This window comes from Schistocerca gregaria, chromosome 2 (assembly GCF_023897955.1).
Source record: "Schistocerca gregaria isolate iqSchGreg1 chromosome 2, iqSchGreg1.2, whole genome shotgun sequence".
Lineage (NCBI taxonomy): Eukaryota > Metazoa > Arthropoda > Insecta > Orthoptera > Acrididae > Schistocerca > Schistocerca gregaria.
The window spans coordinates 719,121,334-719,139,472 of NC_064921.1; positions in this window are offsets into that span (position 1 = coordinate 719,121,334).

Genomic DNA, 18,139 nt, shown 5'->3' on the forward strand with positions numbered 1-18,139 from the left:
TAAGTGATATGTGCACGTGACGTGAAGCGGCGCACTTGGCAAAACAGAGGCGCACGGCCGAGTGTAAATAGGTGCCGTTTTCTTACGAGATTCATTCAAGTGTGTCAGCTCTCCTGAACGGCGCGGCTTGTCACACCACTGGCTAGACACCACAGCAGAAGAGGCGCCAGCAGATGGGGCGCCAGCATTGCGGTCCACGGCGGGTCATTGGTTCAACCCCCTGAGACCGACACCGGGTTTGTAGCCAACCAGCCAGCGATAGGCCACTCTTCGGCTCGCTACCATGTGCAGGTGTCCTGGCTTCCAAAACACGCCGGAGGCACCCCGAAGTGACGTCCGCAGATTCGGAAGCTGGAGCACAGGCCCTTGTCGTCGCCACAATCTCAACCACACTGGCGAGAAGAAGGACGCAGTTCACACCGAGCGGCGCTGAGTCGGCAGGGACGCAGACCACTGAGCCAGCTCCTGGCATCTTGACTCTGCTGGCATAGAAGGCCATCTCGACACAGCATTGCATTACATGGGCCACTGGGGTGCTCCCTCAGCATTTTGGGGGCCCTGTGATGCAGGCCAAGAGGAACGAGGGCACCACAGCTAGAAAACACTACATTACTTGGAATAATCTGGCTGTTTTAATATGGCACCTCTTGGCGGCAACCATTCACTAGGGGGCCATATTTTTTCGAAGAGACAGTTGTTCCCGGTCCTGTTAGCCGTACCGTCATTAGTAAGTGCTATGAGTGTCTTCTCTGCCACCACATCATTCCAGATCGCCAATAGCATTGATGTGGGAATGGGATCCATTTTATGCAAGATGGTGCACCTCTGCACATTGCAAATCCAGTTAAGCAGCTGATGAAGCGCCATTTCGGAAATGCTAGACTTATCAGTCGCTATTTCATTACAGCCTGGCCATCTCGATCACCTTATCTTAATCAGTGTGACTTCTGGCTGTGGAGCCATATGAAAGATGGTGTGTTCAGGGTTCCGACTGCTAATGTAGCTGCATTGATGGCATGCATTGCGCAACACGGTCTGAATGTGACCACAGAAAGACACTGATCAGTTTCTCGATTTCAAATTGTTGCACAAATCGGTCGACAGCATACTGAACATGTTTAGCGCCAATCACACGGAAATTAATGACCCGATTTGATTTTGATTAATACTTTTATGCAGTTTTTGGCCTGAGGTCAGTTAAAAACCGATGTGATTGATAGTTTTTTGGCCTCAGGAGAATTAAAAACCGATGTGAATGATAATTTTTATGCTGTTTTTGGCCTCAGGACTATTCAAAACCGTTTGTGACTCATAATTTTTATACAGTTTATGGCCTCATGACAATTAACCGATTCCTCCCATCCGATGTGATATGACCTTGCTGTGAAGGATGCGAATGAAGGAGGTCACCGATGAAAACACTGTAGCACACAATGGAGAAAAACTGATGCATTGGAACACAGGTGACGGTCATCGGTGAAGCACTCACAAATACGCTGATGAAGGGGGAGTGGGGTGCTACCTCCAGGTGGAAAGGAGAGGTAGGAGCGCAGGAAAGAGGGGGGGGGGCGGGATGGAGCCAGTGGGAGAAAGAAGGGAGAGGGGAGGGATTGGAAACTCAAGCCCAGGGAGAGGGGTGGGAGACGTGGGAGGGAGAAAGGGGGAAAAAGGAAGATGAGGAGGGAGAGAGGGAGCCAGGGGAAAAGGGGGGAATGGGAGCGGAGAGTCAGAGCTGGTAGGAGGGGTAGATGGACTGGAACAAGGACATCATCAGGGAGGGGGAGTTAGCAGAAGCCACCTTGGGCAAGGGAATGGACGGTGTGAAGATGGAGAGTAGGAGGGGTGCAAGAATATAGGCACAGCAATGGGCTGGGATGGACGGGAGAGTCAAGCAGGTGTGGGGGACTAAGCTTGCGGGAGATGTAAAGGGTTTGTATCTGTTCGAGGAAAAGGAGAAGATGCAGGAAAGGAATCAAGTCAGATAGGATTCATGTGGGGGATGGGAGACGGATGTGATAGTTGAGCTGAAGCACTTGGCATTCAAGGATTTGGAGGGACATAGTAGGTGGGAGGGGAAGTACAGCAAAGATGGGCTCAGCAGAGAAGGGTGCAGATGAGGGATTTATCAGTACGTAAATGTGAAGGTTAGTGGAGGGTTCCAAACCCCATGTCTAGCCAGAGAGGAGTTTAAGAAGATGGGAGTTAGGTACGTGCCTTGGCTTGGACTGTCTAGAGATGGAGAGTCCATGGAAGGCAGCGGTCGTGGGTGACACCAAGGTACTTGAGGCTAGGGGTGAGGGTAATGGGGTGGCCATAGATGGTAAGGTAAAAATCCGGGAGACGGAAGGAAGGGGTGGTGTTGCCTATAAGGAGTGCCTAGATTTTGGAACGATTGACCTTGAGCAGCTATTGGTTGCACCAAGCGGTGAGAAGGTCAAGGTTGGATTGGAGAAGGCGCTGGGAGTGTTGGAGGGTGGGGGGAAGGTCAAGGAAGGCGGTGTCATCGGCAAGTTGAAGGAGGTAGACAGGGGGTTTAGGTGACGGCATGTCTGTCGTATAGACGAGGTAGAGAAGAGGGCAGAGGACGGAGCCGTGGGACACACTGGTGGAGGGGTAGAAGGTGTAGGAGTCAATATTGTGGATGGTAACATAGTAAGGGCGACGGGAGAGGATGGAGGCGTTGAGACGGACGTAATTGATGGGAAGGGCGAAGATTTGGAGCTTTAGAGGAGACCGGAATGCCACACAAGGTCAAGGGATTTGATCACACAAGTGCCCAAAAAGGGTTTAAAATGTTGTGTGATGTGGTTAGTGTCTGTGAGGGTACTTGTTTTGGTAGAGACGTGCTGCATTTCAACTGTTCCTATCTGTATGGCCGTACACAAACACCATCTCGGCTTCTTCCTGCCATGAATACCGGACCTTTGTGCTGTCTGCAGTACACTGCATCAGTCACACAAACTGCAACACACAAATTACACATGGCACGTGGTCGGAGGAACTGTCATTCATCAGCGCAATTTACAGTGGCAACGATGCATTTGCGGACACATGTTTATGGGATTGTTTTCCTCAACTTCCAGTCCGGAATCCGTTCCTGCTGTTTGTCGGTTTTATTAATGTTCACCCTGATAAACATAGCTTTCTGAAATGTTTTCTGGCAACACGTCGGCGTAATTCTAGACCGATATCCTTGGAAACAGGAAAAAAGTCTCGTGTTTTAATCTTTACTTTTTGATGAGTTCGTATGGACAGAAAGCGTGCAAAGCACTCGCCTGCAAAAATGCGAAATTTTTGAATTAGTTCTGTGATTTTTGTAATGAATTGCGTGGAGACTTTTTTACAGTACATGTTTGCTTTTACGCGAAGAAATTTATTGTATGCATACATGCCGTTAAAATGAGCATCGTAATTGTAGCAGTCTTGGATGCAAAAATTTTACTATTAGATGCAGAGTGATATTAGCGTCCCTAGAACCTACGTAGGTCAGATTACGTCGTCAGGACACTGTGTATCCAATTTGAATGTTAGCAAATTGTGAGATTAGCCTTGAATCTAAAACTTGTGCAAAAGAGACAGTTGAAGCATGAAGTGTGACCATCACATTACAGTCCAAAACAACAATAATATTTATTTTAATGAGCTTCACCGTATGTATATGAAGCTAATGGTTTTTCGATCAGTCCAAGCTGTCGCATTTGTTCGCTCACTTGTAGATATTTCTTAGTTTCTGTGAGAATTATCATCTGTTACGCTCAGGTCCATGAGTTTAATGCTAAAACGGAGGTCTCTGAACGTAATGCTGAAAACGGAAAAAATAATGAGCTAACATAAGAATGGCAGATTGAGTCTTCGCTTACTGCCGTCCGTTTGCACACTGAGACCCAGAATCCACCCATGCTCCTTTTACACTGTGTATCCCACGGAATGTATTTGTCTCTTGTCAGTCGTCCTCTCCTCCCAGCGTGAGATCATCAGAAAACAGACTGGCTTCCATCATGGCAGTAAGTAGGTGTCATTAATCTTACGTAAACAGTTTATGACAACTGGATTTTTTACTCGTTGAATTACACAAATGTTGGTCTTGAGCTACAGTGTAGAATACATCTTGCAGACGACAGCATCGTTAATCTTGAAACCGTAGTGCTACTCACATTTTTTTCCTCAGGGAGACCGATAAGCTCCTTCTAAGCGGGAACAGCGAGGGTGCTATTTTAGTTACAGCTCAAGCGTCTCCTAATTGAGGCACCTTAAATTTTCCATCTCGTAACAAATGTATTGAGGCAATGAAGGAATCTAAAAACATGTATTCCTGCAAACTACCCTAGAAATAAGAATTCAATGACAAATCAAAATTACGTTTAATGCTTTACACAGAATATTTCGAAATATGTACTATCAGGGAAAAATAAGATCAAGAGTATATATATATAATGATTTTAAAGTCTCTGCGATTAAAGTGAAAAGCTCTGTGTCTTATATGCGACCGATTCAGGTATGTTCACCCAAGAGAATACTTTATTTGTATTGACAGTCTTACAAAAGAATTTACATTTTCGAACGAGGTGTAACACACATACGATACCATTTGTACAGAAAAATATACACAACATTAACGTAATTAATATCAATAACTATGTCATACATTCCACTATAAAACGTATTAATACTTAAGTACGAACTGTTATCGCTACACCATTATGAGTAGATCGTTTCTTTAGTGTATTGCATTTTGTAATACCAAATAGGTTACTAATGACACTGTCTTCGGTATAATTCAGGTACCACTACATTTTACGTAGGAAAACAAATTGTTATCCAGTTTTCCTGTTACTGAGATACGGTACTTAAACGTCCTGGAGTTAGTAATGTAAGAAAAACTTAGAAATACATATCGTAATAGTCATTAATATTTTGTGCAAGGAAAATATCAAAATATGATAATTTAGTTCAAACGATTTTATAGTTTGAAAATGGCAGGTTAAAGTATCTCACATCTGTTTTTGATGTGTTTCATATATACATATAATTTTTATTTTTCTATTCAGAAAGCACGTGATGTAGAACGAGCAAAAAGCTTCTGTGATATGTTACAACATACTAAAATAATGTGTTCTCCCTACCACTTAAAAAACAGTACAAAGACAGTTTTCAGTATAGCCTACATGTTCCTTTCCTATTTTCTTCGCCATTAACGCCCTGCTTGTAACCCTAGCATTACTCGTCAAAAATTATTTTCAAACGTCATGTGCTTGACTTTGAATGCCCCTCCAACTGCTCTGAAATCCACACTCCTTCGAGCAGAATTTTGAAATATTTACACACACACCTATTGTAATCGTAACACCAGAGGAAACAAATTGACAAAAGATACAAAACAGGATTGAAAGGAAGACACACACACACACACACACATATATATATATATATATATATATATATATATATATATATATATATATATATATATACGTGCGCACACACACACACACACACACACACACACACACACACACACACACACACACGAGCGCGCGCGCGGGAGAGAGAGAACATACCGATGTCCAATAAATAAAAAGCTCCTGAATTTCTTACCAGGACTGAAATTTCGCGGTTTATACATTCCTGGAAATGGAAAAAAGAACACATTGACACCGGTGTGTCAGACCCACCATACTTGCTCCGGACACTGCGAGAGGGCTGTACAAGCAATGATCACACGCACAGCACAGTGGACACACCAGGAACCGCGGTGTTGGCCGTCGAATGGCGCTAGCTGCGCAGCATTTGTGCACCGCCGCCGTCAGTGTCAGCCAGTTTGCCGTGGCATACGGAGCTCCATCGCAGTCTTTAACACTAGTAGCATGCCGCGACAGCGTGGACGAGAAACGTATGTGCAGTTGACGGACTTTGAGCGAGGGCGTATAGTGGGCATGCGGGAGGCCGGATGGACGTACCGCCGAATTGCTCGACACGTGGGGCGTGAGGTCTCCACAGTACATCGATGTTGTCTCCAGTGGTCGGCGGAAGGTGCACGTGCCCGTCGACCTGGGACCGGACCGCAGCGACGCACGGATGCACGCCAAGACGTAGGATCCTACGCAGTGCCGTAGGGGACCGCACCGCGACTTCCCAGTAAATTAGGGACACTGCTGCTCCTGGGGTATCGGCGAGGACCATTCGCAACCGTCTCCATGAAGCTGGGCTACGGTCCCGCGCACCGTTAGGCCGTCTTCCGCTCACGCCCCAACATCGTGCAGCCCGCCTCCAGTGGTGTCGCGACAGGCGTGGATGGAGGGACGAATGGAGACGTGTCGTCTTCAGCGATGAGAGTCGCTTCTGCCTTGGTGCCAATGATGGTCGTATGCGTGTTTGGCGCCGTGCAGGTGAGCGCCACAATCAGGACTGCATACGACCGAGGCACACAGGGCCAACACCCGGCATCATGGTGTGGGGAGCGATCTCCTACACTGGCCGTACACCTCTGGTGATCGTCGAGGGGACACTGAATAGTGCACGGTACATCCAAACCGTCATCAAACCCAACGTTCTACCATTCCTGGACCGTCAAGGGAACTTGCTGTTCCAACAGGACAATGCACGTCCGCATGTATCCCGTGCCACCCAACGTGCTTTAGAAGGTGTAAGTCAACTACCCTGACCAGCAAGATCTCCGGATCTTTCCCCTATTGAGCATGTTTGGGACTGGATGAAGCGTCGTCTCACGCGGTCTGCACGTCCAGCACGAACGCTGGTCCAGCTGTGGCGCCAGGTGGAAATGGCATGGCAAGCCGTTCCACAGGACTACATCCAGCATCTCTACGATCGTCTCCATGGGAGAATAGCAGCCTGCATTGCTGCGAAAGGTGGATATACACTGTACTAGTGCCGACATTGTGCATGCTCTGTTGCCTGTGTCTATGTGCCTGTGGTTCTGTCAGTGTGATCATGTGATGTATCTGACCCCAGGAATGTGTCAATAAAGTTTCCCCTTCCTGGGACAATGAATTCACGGTGTTCTTATTTCAATTTCCAGGAGTGTATATCAAACACAGAAAATAGAAGACCTGTTAGATGACGATCATTTTGGCTGAAGGAACCACAGTGGCACTTCTAACGTTGCTTTTTACAATGTAAGCATGACAAGAGAATTTAAGGACACGTTCGTAGGATACGTTGACCTAGAATAAACGACCCATTATGTAAGATGGTGCAATCATCGAAATTCTGAGAAAAATATGAATAATCTGTAGGAAAGATGGGTAATGTACGGTAGTACAGAAACGAAAAGGGAACTATATGACTGGAAGACTACTAACTTAGTGCTCTGAATAAAAATGTTCTAAGAGAGGGATGCAGTCTTTCGCCCCAACTGTTCAATCTGTACACAGAAGGAGCAATGACGGGAACAGATGATAGGTTCAGCAGTGAGATTGAAATTCTGGATGAACGGATATCAATGGAAAGAAGCGCGGATGGGATTTCTATCCTCAGTGAATGTGAAGAACAATTACAGTATTTGCTGACTGGAATAATCAATGTAACAAGCGCAGAATATTGATTGAGAGAAAATCGAGGAAAGCCGAAAGTAATCATGAGTAGTAGGAAGGAGATTAGCGATTGGTGGCCACGAAGTAGAAGAAATTAGGGGATTCTGCTACCTTGGAAACAAAATAACAGAAGATGGACGAAGCAAAAGGAGCGTAGAAAAGAAGACCAGTATAAGAAAAGAGGGCCTTCCTGGCTGGCCAAGATCAGTCTACTAGTATCAAATGTTTCCGAGAATGTACGTCTAGAGTACAGTATTGTATAGAACTGAATCATGAACTGTGATAAAACTAGAAATGAAGAGCATCAAGCCATTTACGATATGGTACAGAGAGGTACTGTAAATCAGTTGGACTTATAAAAAAGGAAGAAGGAAGAAAGATATGGGAAATACTAGGAAGGAGATGGAACAGGATGATAGAACATGTGTCAAGAGAACAGAGGATAACTTCCATACCACTACAGCGAGCTGTAGAGAGCTACAAGAGAGCAATTCGTGAAGATACGCATCAAACCAGGCAGAAGTCTGACGACTCATAGACCCACACGCGAAGTAATTTTTTTTTGTCATTTAATTATAAGACGTCTAGCAGTCATAACCCGCAGCCATAATGCACATGATGATTAAAGCATTTTTTGTGATAATATAATCCAATTGCCCTTCAAGAATTGTAGTGCTTGACACAAACTGTGCACATCACTTTCAATCTCCAGTGGAGAAACAGCAAAACAGACTAATAATGAAATTACATGTGTTTTTAGGAACGTGAGTAGGAAAGTTATGCCGGTTCTGGGACAGATACAGGTATGATCTTTGAGTTTCGAGTTACCTAGAATCAGCGGGAGTGTAAAATGCTTCTACAGAGTTCAAGTGCGCGCTGTTTGTCGACACAACAGTCGCTCTTTCTGTGATAATTCGATTTCTGGGGTCAAAATCATGAAAGTCTGATGTCTGGTTCCCCATTGCATCCCTTTCCCTCCTCCAATGCCACGCCTTGCCCTCCATAAGGAAATCGGTATGTACTACTTACAGTCAGTCATCTTATTCTCCATACTTCACAGTGGGTATAGTTCGATAACTTTTCCCCACTTGGTACAATTTACAGTGGACCCATAATTTATATATTTTTGCATCTAAATCGTCTGCATTATTTTCGCATAACGATCACAAAGGCAAGCGAAATTAGGTCTTGAACTGCGTCCTACACACAGTCGTCTTTCTCTCACACTGCTTGTGACTGGAACAGCAAGTGACACACATCATACAGCGGCTTACAGAATAAGGATGTAGATGTAGATGTACAGATCTAACTCACATATTAAGCTGCATTTTGTCTCAACAATAGTTTGATCTTCGCAAACATAGTACCCACTTGGTACAATGCACAACGAATCCTTATTTGCATATCTAAATTGTCTTCATTCTTGTTCTATAACAATATAAAACACATTTAGCTTAAACAATATGCTAAGCAGATAAGGCTATTATAACTGACTGTTCCAAACAAAAAGATATTCAGAGATCAAATAGGATTCTAATACCAGAAACTGACAGAGAATGTGCCATAACCTGCCAGTCAGTATATTTCACCAGAATTCAGAACTCAGATAGTTTTCTAACACAAGAAGCTAACAGTTTGTATGCCATAACCTGACAGTGGGTGTCAGCTACTGGAAGAATGTAATTATTGGTGTCTAAAACATAATCAGCACTGGCGGCCGAAGACTTCCGGCATAAGAAGTCAACCTCATTCTGCCAACAGCCTTGTCAAAGAGGGCGAAGGAGCGAATAGAGGTTCAGGGCACTCTCTTGTCCTAGTGGTGGGAAATTGCCCCTAAAGGCGGAAGAATCAGCAATAATCAACGACATGAGAATGCAGAAGGCAATGGAAACCACTGCATTAAAGACACGTAACGTGTATACACAGGACATGTGGCCTGTAGTTGACGAAGTGTCATGATGATCTCTCCATTGGCAAAAGATTCCGGAATAGTCCCCCATTCGGATCTCCGGGAGGGGACTGCTAAGGGGGAGGTTAACATGAGAAAAAGATTGAATAATCAACGAAAGGATAATGTTCTACGAGTCGGGGCGTGGAATGTCAGAAGCTTTAACGTGGTAGGGAAACTAGAAAATCTGAAAAGGGAAATGCAAAGGCTCAATCTAGATATAGTAGGGGTCAGTGAAGTGAAGTGGAAGGAATACAAGGATTTCTGGTCAGATGAGTATCGGGAAATATCAACAGCAGCAGAAAATGGTATAACAGGTGTAGGATTCGTTATGAATAGGAAGGTAGGGCAGAGGGTGTGTTACTGTGAACAGTTCAGTCACCGGGATGTACTAGTCAGAATCGACAGCAGACCAACACCGACAACGATAGTTTAGGTATACATGCCGACGTCGCAACCTAAAGGTGAACACATAGAGAAAGGGTATGAGGATATTGAAAGGGTAATGCAGTATGTAAAGGGGGACGAAAATCTAATAGTCATGGGCGACTGGAATGCAGTTGTAGGGGAAGGAATACAAGAAAAGGTTACAGGAGAATATAGGCTTGGGACAAGGAATGAAAGAGGAGAAAGACTAATTGAGTTCTGTAACAAATTTCAGCTAGTAATAGCGAATACCCTGTTCAAGAATCACAAGAGGAGGAGGTATACTTGGAAAAGGCCGGGAGATACAGGAAGATTTCAATTAGATTACATCATGGTCAGACAGAGATTCCGAAATCAGATACTGGATTGTAAGGCATACCCAGGAGCAGACATAGAGTCAGATCACAATATAGTAGTGATGAAGAGTAGGCTGAAGTTCAAGACATTAGTCAGGAAGAATCAATACGCTAAAAGTGGGATACGGAAGTTCTAAGGAATGACGAGATACGTTTTTAGTTCTCTAACGCTATAGATACAGCAATAAGGAATAGCGCAGAAGGCAACACAGTTGAAGAGGAATGGACATCTCTAAAAAGGGCCATCACAGAAGTTGGGAAGGAAAACATAGGTACAAAGAAGGTTGCTGCGAAGAAACCATGGGTAACAGAAGAAATACTTCAGTTGATTGATGAAAGGAGGAAGTACAAACATGTTCCGGGAAAATCAGGAATACAGAAATACAAGTCGCTGAGGAATGAAATAAATAGGAAATGCAGGGAAGCTAAGACGAAATGGCTGCAGGAAAAATGTGAAGACATCGAAAGAGATATGATTGTCGGAAGGACAGATTCAGCATACAGGAAAGTCAAAGGAACCTTTGGTGACATTAAAAGCAACAGTGGCAACATTAAGAGTGCAACGGGAATTCCACTGTTAAATGCAGAGGAGAGAGCAGATAGGCGGAAAGAATACATTGTAAGCCTCTATGAGGGTGAAGATTTGTCTGATGTGATAGAAGAACAAACAGGAGTCGATTTAGAAGAGATAGGGGATCCAGTATTAGAATCGCAATTTAAAAGAGCTTTGGAGGACTGACGGTCAAATAAGGCAGAAGGGATAGATAACATTCCATCAGAATTTCTAAAATCATTAGGGAAAGTGGCAACAAAACGACTATTCACGTAGGTGTGTAGAATATATGAGTCTGGTGACATACCATCTGACTTTCGGAAAAGCATCATCCACGCAATTCCAGAGACGGCAAGAGCTGACAGGTGCGAGAATTATCGCACAATCAGCTTGACAGCTCATGCATCCAAGCTGCTCGCAAGAATAATATACAGAAGAATGGCAAAGAAAATTGAGAATGCGCGAGGTGACGATCAGTTTGGCTTTAGTAAAAGTATAGGCACGAGAGAGGCAATTCTGACGTTACGGCTAATAATGGAAGCAAGGCTAAAGAAAAATCAAGACACTTTCATAGGATTTGTCGACCTGGAAAAAGCGTTCGACAATATAAAATGGTGCAAGCTGTTCAAGATTCTGAAAAAAGTAGGGGTAAGCTATATGGAGAGACGGGTCATATACAATATGTACAACAACCAAGAGGGAATAATAAGAGTGGACGATCAAGAACGAGGTGCTCGTATTAAGAATGGAGTAAGACAAGGCTGTAGCCTTTCGCCCCTACTCTTCAATCTGTACATCGAGGAAGCAATGATGGAAATAAAAGAAACGTTCAGGAGTGGAATTAAAATACTAGGTGAAAGGATATCAATGATACGATTCGCTGATGACATTGCTATCTTGAGTAAAACTGAAGAAGAATTAAATGATCTGCTGAACGGAATGGCCTAATGAGTACATAGTATGGTTTAAGAGTAAATCGGAGAAAGACGAAGGTAATGAGAAGTAGTAGAAATGAGAACAGCGAGAAACTTAACATCATGATTGATGGTCACGAAGTCAATGAATTTAAGGAATTCTGCAACCTAGGCAGTAAAATAACCAATGACGGACGGAGCAAGGAGGACATCAAAAGCAGACTCGCTATGGCAAAAAAGGCATTTCTGGCCAAGAGAAGTCTACTAATATCAAATACCGGCCTTAATTTGAGGAAGAAATTTCTGAGAATGTACGTCTGGAGTACAGCATTGTATGGTAGTGAAACATGGACTGTGGGAAAACCGGAACAGAAGAGAATCGAAATATTTGAGATGTGGTGCTATAGACGAATGTTGAAAATTAGGAGGACTGATAAGGTAAGGAATGAGGAGATTCTACGCAGAATCGGAAAGGAAAGGAATATGTGGAAAACACTGATAAGGAGATGGGACAGGATGATAGGACATCTGCTAAGACATGAGGGAATGACTTCCATGGTACTAGAGGGAGCTGTAGAGGGCAAAAACTGTAGAGGAAGACAGAGATTGGAATCCGCCAAGCAAATAATTGAGGACGTAGGTTGCAAGTGCTACTCTGAGATGAAGAGGTTAGCACAGGAAAGGAATTCGTGGCTGGCCGCATCAAACCAGTCAGTAGAATGATGACAAAAAAAAGTCACAAATGTCATTCACATGTTTGTAAATAGACTGTATCTTGCATCAGACTTACATGAAGATATTTACACTGTTGATATAACTTACAGGTTAGAGTTCATTTGACACCCAAAAACCTTGTAGGCTCTCAGTGTATTTGGCATTGGAGGAGTCTCTGCTAAGGCGTGTATATATGCTTAGTCAGCAAACTCTAAGATGAGTCGAGAGTTGTTCTAAATTCAGGATGCATAACCAGAAATGACATCACGAGCAGACTTGACATCTGCACATGTACATTGATGCAATCTGCTAGTATAAGATATTACACTATGCTGACATAAATGCAGATGCAGTATTTCAGACAAGTCCAGACTTATTGCTGTTTGCACATTTAAATGACCCTCTTTCTACAACTACATAATACACAACTCTTGCATTTTTGTGTCAAAATTATATACTATTCTACACTCCTGGAAATTGAAATAAGAACACCGTGTATTCATTGTCCCAGGAAGGGGAAACTTTATTGACACATTCCTGGGGTCAGATACATCACATGATCACACTGACAGAACCACAGGCACATAGACACAGGCAACAGAGCATGCACAATGTCGGCACTAGTACAGTGTATATCCACCTTTCGCAGCAATGCAGGCTGCTATTCTCCCATGGAGACGATCGTAGAGATGCTGGATGTAGTCCTGTGGAACGGCTTGCCATGCCATTTCCACCTGGCGCCACAGCTGGACCAGCGTTCGTGCTGGACGTGCAGACCGCGTGAGACGACGCTTCATCCAGTCCCAAACATGCTCAATGGGGGACAGCCGGAGATCATGCTGGTCAGGGTAGTTGACTTACACCTTCTAGAGCACGTGGGGTGGCACGGGATACATGCGGACGTGCACTGTCCTGTTGGATCAGCAATTTCCCTTGCCGGTCTAGGAATGGTAGAACGATGGGTTCGATGACGGTTTGGATGTACCGTGCACTATTCAGTGTCCCCTCGACGATCACCAGAGGTGTACGGCCAGTGTAGGAGATCGCTCCCCACACCATGATGCCGGGTGTTGGCCCTGTGTGCCTCGGTCGTATGCAGTCCTGATTGTGGCGCTCACCTGCATGGCGCCAAACACGCATACGACCATCACTGGCACCAAGGCAGAAGCGACTCTCATCGCTGAAGACGACACGTCTCCATTCGTCCCTCCATTCACGCCTGTCGCGACACCACTGGAGGCGGGCTGCACGATGTTGGGGCGTGAGCGGAAGACGGCCTAACGGTGTGCGGGACCGTAGCCCAGCTTCATGGACACGGTTGCGAACGGTCCTCGCCGATACCCCAGGAGCAACAGTGTCCCTAATTTACTGGGAAGTGGCGGTGCGGTCCCCTACGGCACTGCGTAGGATCCTACGGTCTTGGCGTGCATCCGTGCGTCGCTGCGGTCCGGTCCCAGGTCGACGGGCACGTGCACCTTCCGCCGACCACTGGCGACAACATCGATGTACTGTGGAGACCTCACGCCGCACGTGTTGAGCAATTCGGCGGTACGTCCACCCGGCCTCCCGCATGCCCACTATACGCCCTCGCTCAAAGTCCGTCAACTGCAGATACGGCTCACGTCAACGCTGTCGCGGCATGCTACCAATGTTGAAGACTGCGATGGAGCTCCGTATGCCACGGCAAACTGGCTGACACTGATGGCGGCGGTGCACAAATGCTGCGCAGCTAGCGCCATTCGACGGCCAACACCGCGGTTCCTGGTGTGTCCGCTGTGCCGTGCGTGTGATCATTGCTTGTACAGTCCTCTCGCAGTGTCCGGAGCAAGTATGGTGGGTCTGACACACCGGTGTCAATGTGTTCTTTTTTCCATTTCCAGGAGTGTAGTATCAAAAATTACTAATTATTTTAAAAGTCTGGGAATGAGAAAACATTTACCAAAAAGTTTGGTGAATGATAATGTAAAGCAAAAAGTATTCATCTTTTTGTTTGTCCTTGATACATTGCATCTTGTTTTGCTAGGAGATGGTTTCAGGTCTGAAGTGTTATTCTTATGTCATAGCACATTGTATTTCAGATTTCAACTTGTCACAACAGTAAAACTACACCATTCAGCTTTTTAGCACTAAAATGACTTTTTTTAAGTGTAAGAATGGTTTCCTGGATAGTGGAAAATAAATTTACGTGTAATATTATGAAGTTACAATCAGAAAAATATTCGAACCTTGTGGCAAGTCAAATCTACAGATTACTAATTTGTATGACCAAAATGTTTTACACTGAAAGACAGAAATAACATTCCTGTATATTTCAAAATAACTTGCAAAAGTAAAGAATTTCCATAAGCACTTTTATAAAATATGTTATTCCAATAGATATTAATCTTGTACTTTATTACTGCAATTACAATAAACATGACAAAAAAGAGATAGGTTCACAATTGTCAGTAAACTGATGATGGTATAAGAAACTGTATTTGACACAAGTATTCCACAATTTTGATTTGTTGGAAAATGAACATTCAAGGAATAATAGCTGATGTAATTCCGAAGTGTGTCATATTTAGTTGAGTGGACACAGTAATATGAGCAGAGGATGATAAGTATTTTATAGTGCAAGATAAAGTTAATACCCTTTCAGAAGGTCGTTATAATGTTTCGCTGAGTTTGAAAAATAAACTCAGCGATATATGGACAGTGGCTCCACAAAATTGCTAACAATTTTTATCTTGACAAGGTGGTAATCGATAGTAAACCTTATCTTTGCTATGGATTATCACTGCTCATCACGCGTCACCTGAACCACGCCCCCCTTTCTCACAATATATAAGTGGCTCTCAGACACCCAACCAGTCAGTCGGCAAGACTCAGCGGAGCAGCGCCTCTGAGAAAGTCCAGCGCAGTCCTGGACGAAACTTAAGGAGCAGAAAAAGTTCTTGGACCACGACCTCACATCCCGGAAAGTATATCAACAGCCAATTTCCATTTTCCTTCTGTAGCAGTTATGTATTTACGGATAACTTGGCTTTCGTTTCATTTTCAACAATGAGGTACATAAATCGTGAAATCGTTAAATATTCACCAATAAAAAGAAAATTTTGAGCCAAATATATGCAGGCGGAAAACGTGCACAGAATCATAGGTGTATATAACGATAAAAAAAGACTAGCACATAAGAAGAAACTGGTTTTTGGAAACTGAAGCACAAGCAATAGAAAAATGTTACGATGCGAAATTGGGTGCCGTGGACAGTAAGTTCCTTTCAAGACAAGCACATCATAGTCTGTAGTAAATTATTTTACTCTTTAAGAGTTATTATATAATTTTTGAGCGAATTACTAAACAACATGATTGTGTGTCTCACAAGCTCCTCTGTCATAAAGTACGAAAACGCTTCACTTTAATTTCATCATACGCGGTAAAGTGAACTGCAGATGCTGATTGGTCGAGGGTTATTTAAGCCTCATGGTGTGACCTATACAGGGTATTGCAAATCGATAGTGACTAACTTCAAGGGCCTATAGAGGTTGTCTTGGAACTTGAGAGTAGGACCCACTTCAAGTAACGACGGCTAATGACAGAGAGTCGTTATAGAAATTAACGCCTACCGCTTTGACACCCTTCCAGCAGCAAACGCAAGTTCGTGCGCTGACAGATTGTGTGCGGAACTCTTGGAAATCCGCCTTGACAGCACTCTTTACATTAGTCGGCGTCCAGCTCCTCCACGCTAGCACAAAACTGTACCGCGTACCAACTTACGACTGGCCTAGCTGCAGGTATTTTCTGTGATAACTTCGATGGTATGTAGCTCTGCTGGATGATATTTCCAGCTACCCTTTATTTATTCCTGAAGCAACACATTACGATTATCCGAAGGCTTTGTAACACCTCGTATCGGTCTTCTTTCATTAATTTACTTATTTGCGAAACGTTATAAATATCTGGTATTGGAGGTGGACTAGAGTGGCAATTTTTATCACTGTCAAACAACCTAAACCATGTAAGTACCATAACCTGACAATGAAAGATAAACAATAAGTTCGTATGGCTGAGAGACCCAGATGGGGTCTCATTTCCTAATTAGTAACGTTTTCCGTCCTTCGGACATCTTTCCTTCGCGAAGTTTGCTTGTTGTGTGTTTAAGTGTATCTAGTAAGTGTAGGTGACTGTAATTGGTGTGCTTATTGTTTTCTCATGTATGTGCTGGAGATGTTATGGGAAATGGTGACACCCAATGTCTCTAAGTAGCCTATTACTCTCGACGAGCATCTAGGCGGCTGCCGAGGTTAACTTCCCATCCGACGAACAGATCATCATCAACAGTATCACACACTCTCACTCCAGATGAGGTGAAGAATCTAATCTGGACATTGGAGCAAAGTCTGGTGATCAGGAACGTTACGCCACAACATCCCCTTTCGTTTTCCTTAAAGGCGAAGACAAATCACACAACAGCACGTGACGTACGCAGGCTGTTAACTATCCAAGTATGGGCCACGCCCGACGCTGCTTCGGTTATGTGAAGAGATCCAATATATAGAATACAATGAAGCATGGCTGTTGGCATATAGAAAGGCAAATTACTGCTTTCCTGACATAACAAAATATACCTGTAGGTTGATTCTCTCGAAGAAGGGGAAAGCGACCAGCCACTATTGATAATGCAATCCATTTCCATAGATAGCTTCGTAACCGATTTCGAACAGACAGTTTCACCTTCAGCTATTCACATCAAGATGTATACCATAGTTGTTGACATTTACATAATTTTTTGTCTCTTCCCCCCCCCCCCCCCTCCCCTGTGGTGAAAGCACTACCATCTCAAGAATCTTTCACCACAAGGAGAATAAAGAGCAAAACACTCCCGTAAACGTTAAGAAATATGCATATTGACGTGAACAGCCATCTGAAGATGAAACTGTCGGCTCGAAATCGGTTACGGATCTATTTATGTAAATAAACAGCATTATCAGTAGCGGCTGGTTGCTGTCTTCCTCTCTGAAAGAATCAATCTATAGGTATACAGTTTTTAGGACGTTGTCAGTATTTTTGCCGTAGTATATACCGGGTGATCAAAAAGTAAGTATAAATTTGAAAACTGAATAAATCACGGAATAATGTAGATCGAGAGGTAAAAATTGACACATATCGTTGAAATGACATGGGGTTTTATTGAAACCAAAAAAATACAAAAGTTCACAAAATGTCCGACAGATGGCGCTTCATCTGATCAGAATAGCAATAGTTAGCATAACAAAGTAAGACAAAGCAAAGATGATGTTCTTCACAGGAAATGGTCAATATGTCCACCATCATTCGTCAACAGTTGCTGTAGTCGAGGAATAATGTTGTGAACAGCAATGTAAAGCGTGTCCGGAGTTATGGTGAGGCATTGGCGTCGGATGTTGTCTTTCAGCATCCCTAGAGATGTAGGTCGATCACGATACACTTCAGGTAACTCCAAAGCCAATAATCGCACGGACTGAGGTCTGGGGACCTGGGAGGCCAAGCATGACGAAAGTGGCGGCTGAGGACACGCTCATCACCAAACGACGCACGCAAGAGATCTTTCACGAGCCTAGCAATTTTCTTTGGTTCTAATAAAACCCCATGTCATTCCAAGCATGTGTGTCAATCGTTACCTCTCTAGCTACGTTATTCCGTGGTGTATTAAGTTT